This window comes from Podarcis tiliguerta, assembly GCF_965153285.1.
Source record: "Podarcis tiliguerta genome assembly, chromosome: 13".
Taxonomy (NCBI): Eukaryota; Metazoa; Chordata; class Lepidosauria; order Squamata; family Lacertidae; genus Podarcis; species Podarcis tiliguerta.
The window spans coordinates 34,631,538-34,649,163 of record NC_139546.1 but is presented as its reverse complement, the minus strand read 5'-3'; the positions used below and the strand labels follow the sequence as shown (position 1 = coordinate 34,649,163).

At 44.9% G+C, this 17,626-nt stretch overlaps 1 protein-coding gene across 1 annotated transcript in view; it reads left to right on the top strand.

Moving 5' to 3' along the window:
• The first annotated feature begins 222 nt into the window (after positions 1 to 222).
• PPP6R1 (protein phosphatase 6 regulatory subunit 1) overlaps positions 223 to 17,626 on the top strand; it is a 49,517-nt gene continuing 32,113 nt past the window's right edge. The window contains exon 1 of the mRNA XM_083409528.1: positions 223 to 446. The gene's annotated coding sequence lies outside the window, so the exon portion shown is untranslated. The remainder of the gene's footprint in view (positions 447 to 17,626) is intronic.

The following is a 17,626-nucleotide window of genomic DNA, read 5'->3' as shown; positions in this document are numbered from 1 at the left end:
TCACTTGGGGAACAGAAGTATCGAAAGGAGCAGGACAACTGTCGTAAGTAAATGAGGCGAGGGAGCGTGACGCATGCGCAGGTGCGCCTCCCTCTTCCCTCCATTGACAAACGGGAGGGGGCGGGGGAACCCGAAGGAGGAGGAGGAGCTTAAGTTGGAGGACTGGGGCGGAGCTACAGAGCTCGCGGAGGAGGAGGAGGATCGGCAAGAGAACGCCGAGTTGAGGAGAGGGGAGGGGCTAAGCGGAAGGAGGAGGAAACAGCAGGTCGGCCGCTGGAGGCGCGCGCGGGGGATTGTGGGATTGCGGCGGTGAAGGTAAAAAAAAAAAAAAAACACAGAAAGAAAAAAAAAGAAAAGAAAAGAAAGTGAAGAGCGGCTGAAGCGAGCGAAAGAGGCTCCTCTCCCGCGGGCGAAAAAAGGAGCAGGAAGGAGGGGGCTCGAGCCCGGTAAGAGCGGTTGACGGAGGGGGCGGGGGAGGAAAACGAGGGGGGGGAGGCGGAGAGAGAAGGCGGGGGCGGGAGTGTGCTATATATATATATAGGTATGTATATACATATACATAAATATATATGTGTCTGTACTGTCTGTGTGTGAGGGAGAAGGGAGCGGTGTGGGAAGGAAGCTGCCGCCATTTTAGAGCTCCCTAAGGGAGACCCTCCCCCTGTTATACTTCACACCCACTCCGTGTTCCCCCTCGCACGCCCATAGTTGATTTTTTAATCCTTTCCTCTGCCCCTCGTATTTCCTCCCGAGGCCCACCTCTTTCTCCGTGTCAGGTAACGAGCCTCCTTCCTTCCTTCCCTCCCTCCTTCCTTCCTTCCTTCCCACCCCGCCTCCCTCCCTCCGACTCGGCGGCTTCATCTCTGTCTCCCCCCGTCTCCCCCCGTAGCCTCTTCTTCTCTACACTCCCATCCTCTTAAAAGTCTATTTACTGTCTTTGGAAACAGCAGCAGCGAGACAGTTTATCTGCTATAGTTGCTATTCAAGAGGAGAGAAGGCTCTCTCTCAGCTGCCCCCCCCCCCCAAAACATAACAAACACGTTTTGTTGCAACCTGCAAAAGTTCAGGGAAGCCAACCTTTCAAAACCCGTTTGATGGGAACTGGGAACCCAGAAAACTGAAGTGGAAGTGCTCTTCTTTTGTAAAAACTTGAGTCATGTTTGCTAGCTGGTCAGACTGATAAACAGGTGTTTTATCTCCTTTTTGAAAGGTGCAGGCCCTGGTTTTTCTTGCCTTTCTTGAGGACGGAGAATTGTATGTGGCTGGGTTGGTGATTTTTCTAAGGTGTGTTAGTGATGGTGCACAAATGCACACAGAGTTTTCTTTATTTTGACTTGCTATTCTTACTTGCTATTCAGGGTTTGATTAGCTTGCAGGGCCCTAGGTATTCAGTCCTCACCCCAGGTGTGCTTTTCTCACAATACCTAACTCCTTCCAGATTTTTTCTATCTACTTCTCCCTCGTCACCCCACTAGCTGTAAACTATGTCTTTTATTTAATACTGAAACGCCCACAGGTACCATTTCTGTTTATTTCTTCTAATTCTATACCAAATAATTGCTACTCTGTACTTCACTCCTCATGATTGCTGACATGAATTAGAAATGCTACATGTTCTTAAATTGCAAACAGAAGCTTCACCCTTGTTATATAACACTCTGTAACCTTCCTGCTGTGTACAGAAGGGTGGTTAAAGTGTGTTAATGGATAAACTTAGTTCTGATAACTGAGTACACATGGACCACTAACGCCTCCCTGCTGACATTGAATGACCCTAAGGGCTATGACCCTAGGTTCCCTTTAGCAGAGATGTCCTGGAAAAGCTTGATCTCTCAACCTCTTTCCATCCACAACTGTGTGACTGTTTCGTACTGTTCACTGAGGGCTCCTGGTTGTTTCCCCACACTGTATTCCCTTCTTTCCACAAGCTTTAATTTTCCTGGTAAGCTGTAAAAACATGGCTTGTCATTTTTGCTGTGTTTCTGTGGTTTGTAATCTGGTGCTGTATTTGGTGAGTCAGAGGAATAATGGTTCTACATCTCTCTTGAAGGCAGGAGCTGACCTCTCTGATGGTCTTGGGATTCTATGACTCCCTTCACAAGTAACTTTCATTTTGTGCAGGATAGGGAATTGTCTGTCTTTGAATGTGTTTGCTGCCTTAGGTGGGAGTTGCCTCATGTTTTTCAGGTCTGTGGAGAAAATGCATTGTTGGTTTAATTTACAGCATTAACCTTTAGATGGCTTCACCTGGAGATGTGGGGCATGTTAACAAGTTGAAAAAGCAGATGAACTTTATTTTATGTTAAAATACTGGCTGAGTGGCATTTGGGGGATCAAGAAATTTGATTCTGGCTTTCTTTTCACATAGCTGTTTTCCTTGTTGAGCCTTCTGGATATGTGAATCCTGTTTAGAAAGGTTCCCTATTTATTTGGAGGAGAATCCATATATTTTTGGTTACTTTAAATGTGGGCAGGTGCCCACTTCTTGGGACCTTTCTAAACAGGAAACTGGAATGGGCTCCACTTTCTCTTCTGACTTATTTTTGTCTTTTAAATCATGGTCCTTGTCACAGTTTCCATGGACCTGATGTTCTCTTGGTCTCTGTTCATTCTGTCAATAAAATAAATGAAACTATAAAGTGCTGATTCATGAAAGTGAGCTTGCAAGACTGCTGGTGTATTGACCAAGGAAAGACTGCTAAGTGAATTACAGTCATTGCAGCATCATGTGTGTGCATCTGCCCATATCTTAAAGTACCGGTAAATGAAAGACACTCAGCTTGGTTCTGGAATGGGGTGGTTGCAAAGTTAGAATTGTGGAGAGAGGAGGAGTTCTACTTGGGTAACTATAGAAAAGGCCTCATAGTTTGTGAATAGTGGATATTGGTTTGAATTGTTGGAGATGCAGCTCAGACAAGTAAGGACTGGGGCAGAATGCTTAAGAACCTACAGCCATTTCCACTGCTACTGTGGCATAACAGGATTAAATAGCAAGGAAATGTGATGACATTTTTATGTGCTTATCTTACCTTGACTTTTGAGTGGTGGTGGAGAAAAGGGTTCTGATCAAATTGTGTTTTTGCCATGACCCCACCAGTGGTAGCCCCATCAGTTTCTTAGTTAAGCAAATACACCAGCTGTCAGAAACTGTCACTGAGAACCAATGTGGTGTAGTGGTTAAAGTGTTGGACTAAGACCTGGGAGAGCACTCAGCCATGAAGCTCACTGGGTGGCGAGTCACTGTCTCTCAGCCTAACCCAGGCATAGGCAAACTTGGCCCTTCAGATGTTTTGGGACTACAGTTCACATCATCTCTGACCACTGGTCCTGTTAGCTAGGGATGATGGGAATTATAGTTCCAAAACCTCTGGAGGGCTTAGTTTGCCTATGCCTGGCCTAACCTATCTCACAGGGTTCTTACGAGGATAAACTGGGAAGATGTATGCCACCATGAGCTTGGGGGTAGATGGCATATAAATATAGTTATAATAGTTATTATAATAATAAAAATTGCTATTGTAGTAAGTCATAGCAGCAGCGCATAATCCAAAAAGTAGAGATGCTAGTTTAATCTAGTGGCAATATAGATCTGAAATAGTAAGCAGGTTAAGCATGCGTAGAATCAACTCCAGATATTGGGGAGACGTGTGACTTTTGCCTACTGTGTTATGTGATGTGCATGCATTGTTGAATCTTACAGTACAACCCTGTACATGTTTACTCAGAAGTGAATCTAATTGTGTTCAGTGGTATTTACCTGCATGTAGGATTTCAGCATAAATTACTTGAACTTAGCTGTAAGGCAAGTCAGTAATAATTTAAGTTCCACAAAAATAAATAAATGGAAGTGAAATATGGTTAAATTAGCCTGGATGCTACCCATCGGATATAGAGTATATCCTTTCACACGAATTTGCACATTGTCATTATGTTGGATTTCCTTTTTTGTTAAAATACATACCATATTTTTCGTCCCATAGGACGCTCCGTCCCATAGGACGCACCTAGTTTTTTTGGGGGGAAATAAAGGGAAATTTTTCCCTTTATTCCCCCCCCCCAAACCAGGTCGGGGAAACCGAACCAGGTCGAGGAACAGTGGGATGGCGGTGCTGCACCTCCTTGCTGTCCCCCGAGCTTGTGGGGCTGGCCGATGTCTGCCCAGCGGGGGGGGGGGCGCTCTGCTTCAGGGCGCTCCTCGCGCCGGGTGGCAGGCTGCTATCCGCAGCGTGGGGAGCCCTGCAGGGAACTCCCGCAGAGCTCCAACACGCTGCAGATGTCTGCCCGGCGGGGGGGGGGGCGTTCTGCTTCAGGGTGTCTCTCGCGCCGGGCGGCAGGCTGCTATCCACAGCGTAGGGAGCCCTGCGGGAACTCCTGCAGGGCTGCCTAGGCTGTGGATGTGTTCCTGAAGCGTCGGGCACTCTGCTTTCAGCGCGCCCAGCGCTCTGGGAAGCAAGCTGCTATCCGCAGCCTAGACAGCCCTGCAGGAACTCCCGCAGGGCTGCCTAGGCTGCGGATGCGATCCTGAAGCGCTGGGCATTCTGCTTTCAGCGCGCCCGGCGCTCCGGGAAGCAGGCTGCGATAGCAGCCTAGACAGCCCTGCGGGATCTCCCGCAGGGCTGCCTAGGCTGTGGATGTGTTCCTGAAGCCTGGAGAGCGAGAGGGGTCGGTGCGCTCTCTAAGCTCTCCAAGCTTCAGTGAAAGCCTGCATTCGCCCCATAGGACGCACCCAGATTTCCCCTTCATTTTTGGAGGGGAAAAAGTGCGTCCTATAGGGCGAAAAATACGGTATGTTTAACTGACTTAACGATTGCACCTATTTTGGGATACTCCTGAACTGAAAGTTTGCATTTCTAATGCACAGAACAGGAGCACTTAATTGGGAAGTGCATCCAAGGAGTCTGGTGGCGGGTGCTGTGAAGCAAGGGGAAGCTTTATAGCTTGTATAGTGTTTGGATCTGACTTCAACTAAAAGTTACACTAAGAAGTGTTGGGTGAATAATAATATTTTGCTTTCCCCTTGTACCTTGCTCTCATCCTCTGGCTGTTTCCCTACTTTAGGGCAGAGTCTGGAAGGATTGGTCAGGTGTGTATATATGAGTGCTTTGTTTCATTTCTCTGTTTTTATTTGGCTGCTGTCCATTCGTGAGATCAAAATATGCAGAAGGTCTATGACAGCGGTGTCCCCTTTCCATTGATCTGTCTGCTATTAAAGGCAAAAGGGGATTCCACCCATCTGTCTCTGTGCCTTGGTTAAACTTGGGAACACGTCAACCTTTTTCTTACTTTACCTGGGGGAGTTCAATATCTTAGAGCTGCTGGTGGTTGTTTTTTAAGCCTACCGCAAGAGATCAAAATCCACAGCAAGGCATGGTTAAATGTAGGAAATGTACAGCTGCAGCTTGCCTTGACAGCTTTGGCAGAAGAGACATAAAGCTAATCCTGCTGCTGCAATCAGCACATAAGGAAGTAATTGAAATAAGAGACTTCAAATTCGAACAAAGCGTTTCTTTTAGTACCTTTTGACAGACAGCCTGGGATTTGAAATCCTTATTTATTTCCCGCAGCAGGAATGATCTGGGGCAGGAGTAACGTATACTTCTATGCTCAGTCAGCAGTAGGGACAAGGGCTTGTTGCGCACAGGCCAGATATGAGAGATTGTGCCACAGTAAATTAGCTGTTGTTTTGACAAATGCCACCTTTTGCTAAGCTTTGATGGAGCTGTGGTGTAAGGAGGTGCCCATTCAATATACAACCCCCCCCCCCCGATCATTGCGAGAAAAGTTCTGTGGATCTCTTTAGGACAGTGGGAGTGGGTTGACTTGGGTCTTGTTTATACAATCAATATACCATGGATGTTATCCTAGGGTGGTTCTCCTGAGATATATACCCTGTCTACACAAGTAAGGAATCTTGGGTCTTTCAGGAACACACCTTCACTAAATATTTTGGACCACCCATGGGGCACTGCGGTCCTCTTTGACTTTTTTTTATGGTCACCTTAAAAAGTGATGGATAGCTGTGACAAATGTGTGTCATACAGGAGCACTCAATGAGAAGCCACAGTTGTTTTGCTTGGTGGAAAAGCAGGGTTTGCCCTGCTTAATTTTGGTATCTTCCCACAATGAAACAAGTGTAGTTCACTTGTACGATGGTGACCCGCCCTTCACCCTAAGGTCCCAGAGTGGATTACAACATTTATAAAATTAAGAACAATTTAACAACCACAAAAATAAGGTGAGTCCTGAAACTATACACCTCAAGTGTCAAAAGCCAGGTTATAGAGGTGTATCTTCAGCCATCACTGCAAACTCTGTAATGAAGGTGCCACCTATGTGGGAAGGGAGTTCTACAACTTAGGGGCTGTCACAGATGATGCAATTAGCTCTTCCCTGCCAAAGAACCACTGTGCTGTGGCAGCTAGAATTCTTGCTTCTCTGTCTGACTTCTGGCAGCAGTAGCACTACACTTTGTTTCATTGGTGGTGGGAATGCAGTACAGATCTGGCTAAAAAACATGGGTTGTTATGCCTGTAGCCCTCCAGACATTGCTGATAACCACCAGCCCCAGCCAACATGGCCCAATGGTGAAGAACAATAGGAGTTGTAGTCCAACAACATTTGAATTGCCACAGGTTCCCCAGCCCTGCTGTAAAGTATAGGATTGTAGCAGGAAGGAAGGGAAAGCAGGGATTGAGAGGTGGGCCGTTCCGTTTTGCGTCTCATCTAGTTGCCCAAGGTAAAATGGTCAACAGTTTTACTACTATCACTGTTGCCGATACTACTACTGTGCTACAAATATAATCATGATATTTATTAGACTGGTCAGTTGCTTGCTACTCCAGTGTCTCCAGCTGATGTACAACACATTAAAAAACTAAATAGAAATGAATAGAGAAATGCATAATGCCATAAAAAACAAAGCAAACAAATACTTAAGAGATGATCCTATTAAATGAGAAACTTCTCTTCAGGTTGCATAAGAATTGGGAATTTGGAAAGAACTTGGAGGATGAATCCAAAATGGGCAATGAAAGAATCTACATAATTTTTAAATGATCAGAAGGCCTTGGTGTGTTGAGTATGAGTGTTTGTGCATGTATAGGTACAGCCTGTAATTGAACAGATGTCAATACTTGCATTTTACCAGAAATGTACTGTGCTAAAATGTAATAGCTGAGGTTCACAATAACTGGAGAGTAAATACTCCAATTGCAAATAATCACAGCAACCTGGGGGAAGCTTAAGAACTGCCTCCATACAACCAGGCAGGGGAATATTTTAAAAATTGGTGTAGAATCAGTTCTCATATTTTGAGGCCACCCACATCCACAAAAGGTTAACATAGGCATGAGTATGCAGTATAAATTTGTGGACTAGACACTTTAACCATGTTTCAAAGGCTATCTTGCTGTAGTTTTCAGGTTTCTTGGTTACTAGTTAGGGGCAAGTAATGATTGATAAATTTTTGTAGTTAGCTTTCTCAGCACCATTGGTCGTTCCTGACAGCATGGATTACATAGTATGTGCTGCATATTCTTGGTTAATTCAGAGGTGACTCCCATCAAGTAGGCATCTTAGAACAGATCCCAGAGTGCTCCGCACCAGGTCGATGATTTTGTGGGAAATGAACAAGAATTTCTTGGAAGGCTAGTTGAGGTGGAAAGGTTTCTCAAACATAGGAAGTTTGAAAGCTGCTGCTCTAGCACAGGAGTAGCCAGTGTGGTGCTCTTTGAATGTTTCATCAGCCCCAGTCAGTATGGACAGTGATAAGAGGTGATGGGGTTTGGAGACATCAGCATCTGGAGGGTACCACATCAACTATCCTGTGCATCTGCTTGGTACTATGGACAGCTCTGTAGGTGGAAAAGTGGGGCAGAGACCAGACAGTCTTAAGCATATCTGGCACCATGGTGCAACGCTCCCTCTGCCCCCCCCCCCCCGGTTTCCCAGAGTTTTATAGGGAGGACAGTGCTGCTGGAGGAAGCGGGCAGAAGCTGGACGCGGCACCTCCCGGCTCAGCTGGCTGCTTTGTGCGCGGTGGCCATGGTAGACAGAGGCTCCAGGCATGGCGCTGCTTCAGCGCGGCATGGCAGAGATGGGCAAGGGCAGCGAGCTGATGCCGGGAGGCGTCGCGTCCAGCCTCCGTCTCTTCCCTGGTGCCCTCCAGAACGTGGCACCCCGGCGCCCCGCACCACTAGCCTCTATGGCAGCCTTTCTCAACCTGTGGCTATAAAGCATGAGTTGTTATGCCTGTGGCCCTCCAGACATTGCTGAAAACAGTCAAATACCCACCAGCCCCAGCCAACATGGCCCAATGGTCAAGAACAATAGGAGTTGTAGTCCAACAACATCTGGATTGCCACAGGTTCCCCAGCCCTGCTGTAAAGGATAGGAGGAAAGAAGGGAAGGAAGGGAAGGCAGGGATTGAGAGGTGGGCCATTCCGTTTTGCGTCTCATCTAGTTGCCCAAGGTAAAATAGTCAACAGTTTTACTACTATCACTGTTGCCAGTACTACTACTGTACTACAAATATAATCATTATATTTATTAGACTGCTATTTATTAGATGCTGTTGAACTACAACTCCCATCACCCCTAGCTACCAAGGTCAGAGCTTAGGGATGATGGGAGTTGTAGTCCAACAACATCTGGGGACCTACAGGTTGAGAACCACTGCTCTATGGGTAAGACGCCCTGAGACCAGAACAGGTTCTGTGTCTTTGTATTGTATATACTGTGGTGAGAGTAGCTCTTCCAAATTGAGTTTTACAATACGGCAGTAGTTAGCTGAACCTAGTGTTTCCCTAAGTAGGGTATCCTGACCTGGGTTCAGTGAACCAGTTGCTTATGGAATCAAAAGAACCTTGGCTTCAGTTTTGACTAGCTTCAGTTGGCTAGCAGATTTTTAGATCTTATGATTAAATGGTTTCAGTGCAACACCATTTCTTGGTGTGGGCCTTATCATTTCAGAAGCCCCTTCTTTTTGTGGATTTTGCTTTAACAGCTCCCTTATATCACTTTGGATTCTTAACATCTTTTTTTAAATCTTTTTTTAAAGGATGCATTGGGGAGCAGGAAATTGCAGGTCTGTTAGTTTCTGGCCTGCATAAATTGGTAGAAATCATGATTAAAGCTGGAATTATTAAACATGTAAAAGAACAAGACATGCTGAGGGATTTCTGCAAAGGAAAGTTCTGCTGTGTCAATTTTCTGGAGTTCTTTGAGTGTCAGTAAGCATGCAGACAGGGATAATTTGGTGCCTACATGTTCTGCTTTTGGGTTTCTTGAAAGGATCTGGTTTGCTACTGTTGTCCTGGACCTGGATGGATACTGGGTCTGATACAGCATAGCTTCTCTTATGTCCTCAAGATATATTTTTAGTTAGGCTCTTTATTAAAAAATGGCTCTACTCTTGTTTCCTTCTCACATGGAGCTCCAAATCCAACTTGTCCTTCCCAACCCATCATGCCATCTTGTGCTCACCAGCCCATGCCAACATTCCTTTCTAGCTTACTGGTTCTCAGAAGGGATCCCAACATAGAATCATAGAAATGTAGAGTTGGAAGGGAGCCAAAAGGTAATCCAGTCCAAACCCCTGCAATGTCGGAATCTCAAGGAAGCATTTATTCTTACTCATTCCTGTTTGTTCACTTATTATTCTGTATATATGTGCCATCACTGCAAATGAAGAAAAGCCTAAAAATGTAAGAGGTAGGTCTACCAAAAGACTTGGAAAACAGAAATAAATTATTTGGGTTTGCTTCCTTTTGTCCAGGAGGTAGGGCATGTCTCTGTAACCTTAATTGCTTTCTTCCCCCTGCCCCACATACAGAAATTGCACTTTTCTTTTCACTGTTGCTGTGAGACACTCCAATTATTGCCAAACCCAGTACTCAACAATCTGAATCAGAAAATCTAACCTGGGTCTCTCCCCTACTCACCTAGTCATAAATTTAGAATGTGGAATTCAGGTTTTCTGATTATAGAATTTGGCAAGCGTGTTGAGTTTTTATCGGGGGTTTTTAAGGCAGTTTGTGGTCTCGGGCCTAGTGCTGTGTACATATTTCAACATGCTTGTGCGTGCATGCAGTTTGAGTAAGAGTGTGTGGCATAGCTGGACTGAAACGGATAGGGTGTGCTGGGGAGGACACACTGTAAAAAAAGCACTGCAGCATTTCAGAGTTCCTGACTGACAATGGCTATACAGTCATACCTTGGAAGTCAAACAGAATCCGTTCTGGAAGTCCGTTCGACTTCCAAAACATTCAGAAACCAAAGCGTGGCCTTAGATTGGCTGCAGGAAGGTCCTGCGCTGCATGTTCGGCTTCCAAAAATCGAAACACTCACTTCCAGGAGTTGATTTGTTTAGGAGCCAAGGTATTTGAGACTGTAGTAGCATGATAAAGCTGGGCATATCTGTCTTGGGTCTCCTGCGTGGGTGTTCAATGCATTCTTTCAAAAACACACCCATCCCCTCTCTCAGCAGGTTTCCCATTGGCTCTGGGTGTCCCCCCCCCTCTAGGAAAGCCTTAACTATAACTGCTGAGGGGCAAGAGTTCCTGCTGGGGGGGGTGTGCTATAACTATCACACTCCAAAGTGTAGGTTCTCTGGAGTTGACAGGCGTTTGCTCATACTGAAGTTCATAAATCAAGACTAGGTAATAGAGTGGGTTTAGGAAGGGTAATGTAAGAACGGGCGGGTGGGGTTCAACCAGGGATTGAGGGTCATCTCTCGGCTAGTGAACGATGATGAGCAAAATAGTCTCCATGACTGTGGAAATGATCTGAGGTATATGTGAGGTGACTGTGCTAGCAGAGAGCAAGACCTCTTGATCCTAGTAGAGGAAGCACATGGCCTTAAACTCTTTGCCAATAGTGAAACTGGAGGCTTGTAAAAGAGACCACCTTCTGCTATACTGTGACAAGGGTCATGTGTGTTGAAAAATGTTGCCCTGCATACTTTTAGCAGGGAGTCCTGCCCAACCTTACTTTTTTGTGAGTATTTAAAATCTGCCTTATTTGCAAATGCCTCAATAAGGCTAACAAAATAAAGATAAAGCATAATAACAGAAGTGGAAGATTATAATAAAAGCAATAATTATTTTAAAACAGTCAAGCAACCAAAGGAGGCTCAATTATCTTAAACAGCAATTAAATACAATTAAAAGCCTGGGAGAATAGGGTGGACTTTGCTTGGCCCCTAAGAGGTGGTAAAGAAGGTGCTAGGTGAAAATGCTTAGGGAGGGAGTTCCATAATTTGCTACCGAGAAGTTGCCACATTGTGTGGCATGATTGGGCCAGCTTACTCTTTCATAACAAGTGGAGTTCTGCCTATTTGAAATATTCTTGGTTCTCATAAGTTTTTACTTCCCTCTCAATCCATTAGTAGAGAGTAGTCTCTGCATGCACGGGTTATCCCTTTTGGCTCCTTTAGGCTGAATACATTCTTTAGTCTTTGCCCTTCCTCCCATTTCCCCTGAAGTTCTGGTCAGCATCTCCTGTGTCTTTTAAATCCCAGGCCCAAGCTGTAATCCAGGGCTGTGGGATCTCTGGCCCACCAGATGTTGTTGGACAACCCCCCCCCCCCCGCCTGCCCCATCAGCTCCAGGCAGCATGACCAATGATCAGAGATGATGGGAGTGATCTGGAGAACCACGTACAGTATTCCCCACTTGTTCTCAAGCCCTACTATCCATGGTTAGGCATTAGACACTGGCTAAGCCTTGCAATTTGCCCAATTCTGTGTTGTCTTTTTCAATTTCCTAGCACACCTATCTACTGTCCCTATTCATTCTGCGCAAGCCCTAATTCTTGGCATGCTTTAGCGATGATCATTAACTGCTTGTGACACCGTGGCTGATGCTTGCTTGAGTTTCTGGTGAATTTGAGACCCAACACAAGCCTCTCTTCCACCTCAGCTGAACCCTGGTGACTCTGCTTCTACGGCCATTCAAGCTGGCTTTTTAGCCAGCCACTTACAAAGGTTTACAAAGGGCTCATTAAGGAATTGTGACCAGTTGGCCAAGCGTTAGTGGAGTTGTGCAAGTGACCTTGGCTGATCCCGCTAGCTGAGGGTGGGGCCAGAAAATCATCTAGGCTGCACTCTGGCGCAATGAGCAAGTTTGAGAATGAGAAAGTAAATACCGTAAGTGTCCTGGAAATATGAATGCCATTTTTTGTATACATCATAGGGCATGTGCCAGTGCACAAATGAGAAATGCAAGAAACGGTTTTGGAGTATGACGGAAGAAAAAAATTAAGAAATTTGAATCACTGAGCTGTGGATGTGTATATGTGTAGCGTGAGCGTGCTAAATTAAAACCTGTATAACAAATAGTTCCTTGCTGAAAGCCATAATCTTCTTGTTTCCCATTAGTAAAATAGGGCTCTTTGTCTTCTGGTGTTCATATAACCTGATTTTGGTAGCGATTCCTGGCAATTTCAACCTTTTTATTTTAATAAAGAGGTTTCTAGACCTAATAGCCAGGGAAGACTTTTGACAACAAGCAAGGGATGTGATCCTCTCTTGTTTGGCAGATACTTTATTCCTGTGTGGCTGTGTCCCCTCCCATGGCCTCCAGTCAGATTCCCCCACCCTTGCCACTCCTCATACCACTTGCTACTGCTCTTCATTTAAAAACAAAATATTAGGTTCAGAATAAAGCATACAAATGGAGCACTGTGAGCTAACTTGGCAAAGAAGGTTTTTTTTTAATTGTGTGGGTAACTTACTTTTGATTCTAGTAAGTAAATTTTTATTTATACCCCGCCCTCCCTGGCCAAGACCGGGCTAACGTCAAATATCAAATACATTAAAACACAATCAAACAATTCATTAAAATACAGCTTAAAAATTAAATTAGAGCCATAGGGGTCAGGAACCTCAAGTATTCATCAGGGCCAGCTATCCATGTTAGTCCCACATGAGCTCATAAAAGCCCCAAAGAGGGAACTCACAGGGTCCCATAGAGGGGGGTTAAACTGGGCCCAGACCGAAGGCCAGGCAGAACAACTCCGTCTTGCAGGCCCTGCGGAAAGATGTCAAGTCCCACAGGGCCCTGGTCTCCTGCCATAGCATGCTCCACCAGGCTGGGGCCAAAGCCGAAAAGGCCTCGACCCTGGTTGAGGCTAGTTTAACCTCCTTGAGGCCCGGGACCTCCAAGATATTATTATTTGCGGACCATACTACTAGTTGGGATAGTTGTGTACCTGGTATGAGCAGTCCTAACAGCAGCAATCTTCAGGTGGTTGTACTGATGAGAAGAGAACTATAAGGAATGCCCTTGCCCTGCCTTTTAATGATATCGCCTAGTAGCTAAATCTAAACACAACCTGTAATGTGGTGGTTTTGTTTAAAAAAATGGGAAGTTAGAATGTGGGTTTGACAAATCTTGTCACTTGGCCCAGGAACCTGTCATGTGGTGTTAGAATCCCTTTTGATCAAACCCTGAGTTTGCTCCCCAATAAGTTGCCTGGAAAATTAGCAGTAGGTTGTTCTTGGCAACCAAATGTCTTTGTTTTGTCTAAAACCTTTGTTTGAAGTATTGCTACCAAATACCACAAAGACCTGTTTGTTAACCGTAATCTACTTATATCAGTACCATACGGGCCTTCTGCCAAACTTGGTGTCAAGAGGCAAGTGTATTTTGTGGAATCGCAGCAACCTCCTGGAGAAGAAGAGATGCCACCTTCATTTTTATTAATGGTTTTGTGGTGATTGTAACACATGTTTGCAAGTCATCTCGGAAATTATGCATTGCAAGGTGAAATATAAAATATTTTAAAGAGCCAGTTTTCTCTTACCTTGATATTGGTAAGCTGAATAAGGACAAGGATGAATTATGGACATATAAACATCTTTAAGCAAGTGCCATTATCTGTTTAATTATCATCAGAAGCTCAAAAAAAGCAGGGCTGTGAAAATGCCTGTCGATAATAGTTCCTCCTGTTGAAATCTAGTCCTTAATATTTTTACGAACTCTCTAGCTTGTTGCCCTGCAAAAAAATGTAGCACTTGGAACAGGGGCATGAATGTGGAGTGACTGAGCCTTTATTTAGAATCATACAGAGCACAGCTTAGGTATTACTTAACTGAAAAATGCCAGTAGAACAAACAGTGCTTCTGTGCCACTACGGGAGAAGACTTTGTGTCGTAGTTCACTGCATTTTTCTTTGTTGTCAGAATCAAAGTGGGGGGGGGGGGAATCATTTTTAACCTGTTCCAAGGCACTTCCAATTCCAAGGATCAAGTTAAAATCGTATTTCTGTTGTTCAACCAAGCTGAAGCTCCGACAGAGCTGCACATATTTGCAGTGGCCACTCAGAACTTTGGGGGGTGGGGTGGGATTGCCGTGGTTTTAATCTGGTAAACTGTAGTACGATATACAAATAATAGTATATAACGTTCTTATAAATTTGAAAGGGAAAGCTTCTTGATTCAGTATTCTGATTTCTGCAGCTCAGGGGCAGGGAAACTCTGGCCCTGAGCCACATGCAACTTGCTCATATACCCCACAACAGTTAGGCCTGAAAACAGTCTCTCCCATCAGTTCCAATGGAAAGCTGTTTTCAAGCCTAATTGCAATATATGTGGGAGTTACATCTAGGGAGGGAAGGAACAACCCTTCCTGTGTGCTGAGTCCCATTAGCTCCAGTAGGAGGCTGTTTTCAGACCTAAGTACCAAATCAGGAAGTGATCTTCAAAACTTTGGGGGGGGGTTGAGAATGTTGGGGTGCCCCCTCCCTGAGTATTTTGCAGTGGCCCTGCCCATTACTGGCCCCTGGAAGGCTAGCCATGAGGGGGATAGTTCCCCACCCCTGTTGTAAAAGGTACACATACTGTTCCTTATCTTACTGCTGCTGATTTGTTTTATTATACTGATAAGTTAAATAGTATTTTGGTTATCATGGTTAAGAGATTTTTATTTAAAAGACCGCCATTACTAAAATAAAACAAAACATCCAGTGTTGTATAAAAAAAGCTTACAGAGACATTAAAAGATAAGGATCAGTTTTTGAAATAAAGCTTTAATAGTCAGCCAAAACAAAACAAATCAAAAAAACCACCACCCCAAAATCTCTTGGGCTACAGCCCACTGGATACAGCCTTGGAATCGACTTGTTCCAGTCCACCAAGAAGATGGCTGTTAGCTTGTTTTAATTTGAGTAAAGTTACTGGGATGGCTGTCTCAAGAGTTCCATTCCTCTTTTATTGGTCTCTCACAAAAAGGTACAGTTGCTGAATCTAACCTTACATGCCTGACCTGATTTGGTTTCTCAAGGTTTGGCACAGCTACTAAAGGTATAGAGCCAGTTATTCCTTAATCTTGCAGCACTGTCTGGTTCTTGCTACTCTATTCCTGAGCACGACAAGCTGAAGTGTGTTTCCATACCCTGAGGGTGGGATTGTTTTTCCATTTTTCAGCACGAGCGAATGCAGGATTAAATGGACTGCTTCAGGGAGATTTTAAAACCAGAAAACAAATGCAGAAAAGAGGACTGAATTGCTTCCCTGTATTGGTTATGAACTTTCAATGTTTGTGTGTGGAGGGGGGGGATAAGCCTTTCCTCCCATCACTTCCCATTACAGTATGTCATAATCTAAACAAGGTAGATAGTGGGTTGGATCCAGACTGCTAGTTGCAGCTGGATCCCATTGAGGTCAGTAGGAACCAAATTACACATGGCTAATTTTTTCACATTGATGCAAACGGGACCTACCGTATTTTTCGCCCTATAGGACGCACTTTTCCCCCTCCAAAAATGAAGGGGAAATTTGTGTGCGTCCTATGGGGCGAATACAGGCTTTTGCTGAAGCTTGGAAAGCGAGAGGGGTCGGTGCGCACTGACCCCTCTCGCTCTCCAGGCTTCAGGAAGCTATCAGCAAGCCTGGGGAGCCCGCTGGAGTTCCCACAGGGCTCCCTAGGCTGCGGACAGCAGCCTGCTGCCCGGGGCGCCCTGAAGCAGAGCGCCCCGCGTGCCGGGCAGACATCGGCCAGCCCCACAAGCTCGGGGGACAGCGGGGAGGCGCAGCGCCGCCATACCGCTGTTCCCCAACCTGGTTTGGTTTCCCCGACCTGGTTTTGGGGGGGAAATGGGGGGGGGGAATTTCCTTTATTTCCCCCCCAAAAAACTAGGTGCGTCCTATGGGATGGAGTGTCCTATGGGACGAAAAATACGGTAAGTATGACTTGCTTTAGTTGGGATACAGCCCCATGATAAAGCAGTAGTCAAAGTAAGAGCACAGGTTTACAAGTCCATAATAATGTTGGCCAATACACCGTCTCACATATATTTCAGGCTACTGATTTGCCATGAACTATAAAAAGAATGTTGGTTGCAAGGGAAAAGTATAGGTAAATAAGGAGAATTCCTGGACTCCAAGATCCAGATTTGGAGTGGGTACTTTTTGGTGAAAGAACCCCAGCTGAGATTTAAAATCACAAAATATGCAGCAAAGTAAAGCATGGAAATATAACCTGTTATACCTTTAAAATATGATCTTGTGTGTTCCAAAACTACCCTCTTCCCCAGCATAGAAAAAGACCACACATTTGGTAAGTTAAAAATTGTTTACTTACAAATTCTCTAAAGGACAGATTAATGTGCTTCTCCATACAGTATTCAGAAAAATTACACCAACAGTAAAGCTTGATTTCATTCCAAAGTGGTTAAAGTTTCTTAATTATTGGTATAGTAACTCAAGAGTGGCTTGTGAGAGCCATCCGGTCTGAACTGGAACAACCAGCTCAGACCTCATATGCTGAGTTCATCAGTTGGACTGAAGGGGAGCAAAGGCTTGATTACCTAGTTCCTCCCAAGGTGAGCTAAGCCTGACAGGCCAGCTTACTCTACTGTCAATCCCTTCATGCATGAATTAGACTTAAGCACGTTGGTTATATGGGTCTGTGCCATCTCTGGTACTGGAAGACATTTCTCTGCTGCCAATCTTAGTAGATAGTAGCGGGCTGGAAGACATTGCTATATATCCTTATATATTCCAGCATGGTTCTGAATTCCTTATTGGCTTTTGCTTTGTCCTCTCAGCATTCAGCTATGGTTCAGCTTCCTTAACTATGGTTTGTCAAGATGCCTGAATTCAGTAAGAAGCATGGATCATGTACACCTAATTCCTATTCTTAATAGCTGGCTTCTGATATTGGGATTTCTCAGGTGTAATGACTGACTGGCCAAATCATTCCATATGGTCCCCTTTTCCCTTCACTACCACCCATCACATGTGTGGGTTCTTTCCCTGACTACTTGGTTCATGCAAACTGTAGCTTGCAAAACATTTCCACTGAATGGGCAAACTATGGTTCACTTTTTTTCCTTCAAACCACAAATATGAACCAAGATTTTGTGGTGAGTGGGGAGAATCTGAGCGTGTGAGGAGGACAGGATAAAGGAGGCATCTGGCCCCAAGGGTGAGAACTGGTAGCTAAACTGACTTTGTTTCTACATCTGAACTATCCTAGTGTGAGAAACCAGCTGGTGAGAACAGGGTTTAAGCAGGTCTTCTCCTTGCTTCTGGCTCAATTCAGACATGGTGCCAAATCAGAGTGCATAAGGGGAGGAAGCAGTTTGCAATCCTAAGGACGGCCAAGCCGTGGCTTGGTGTTACATG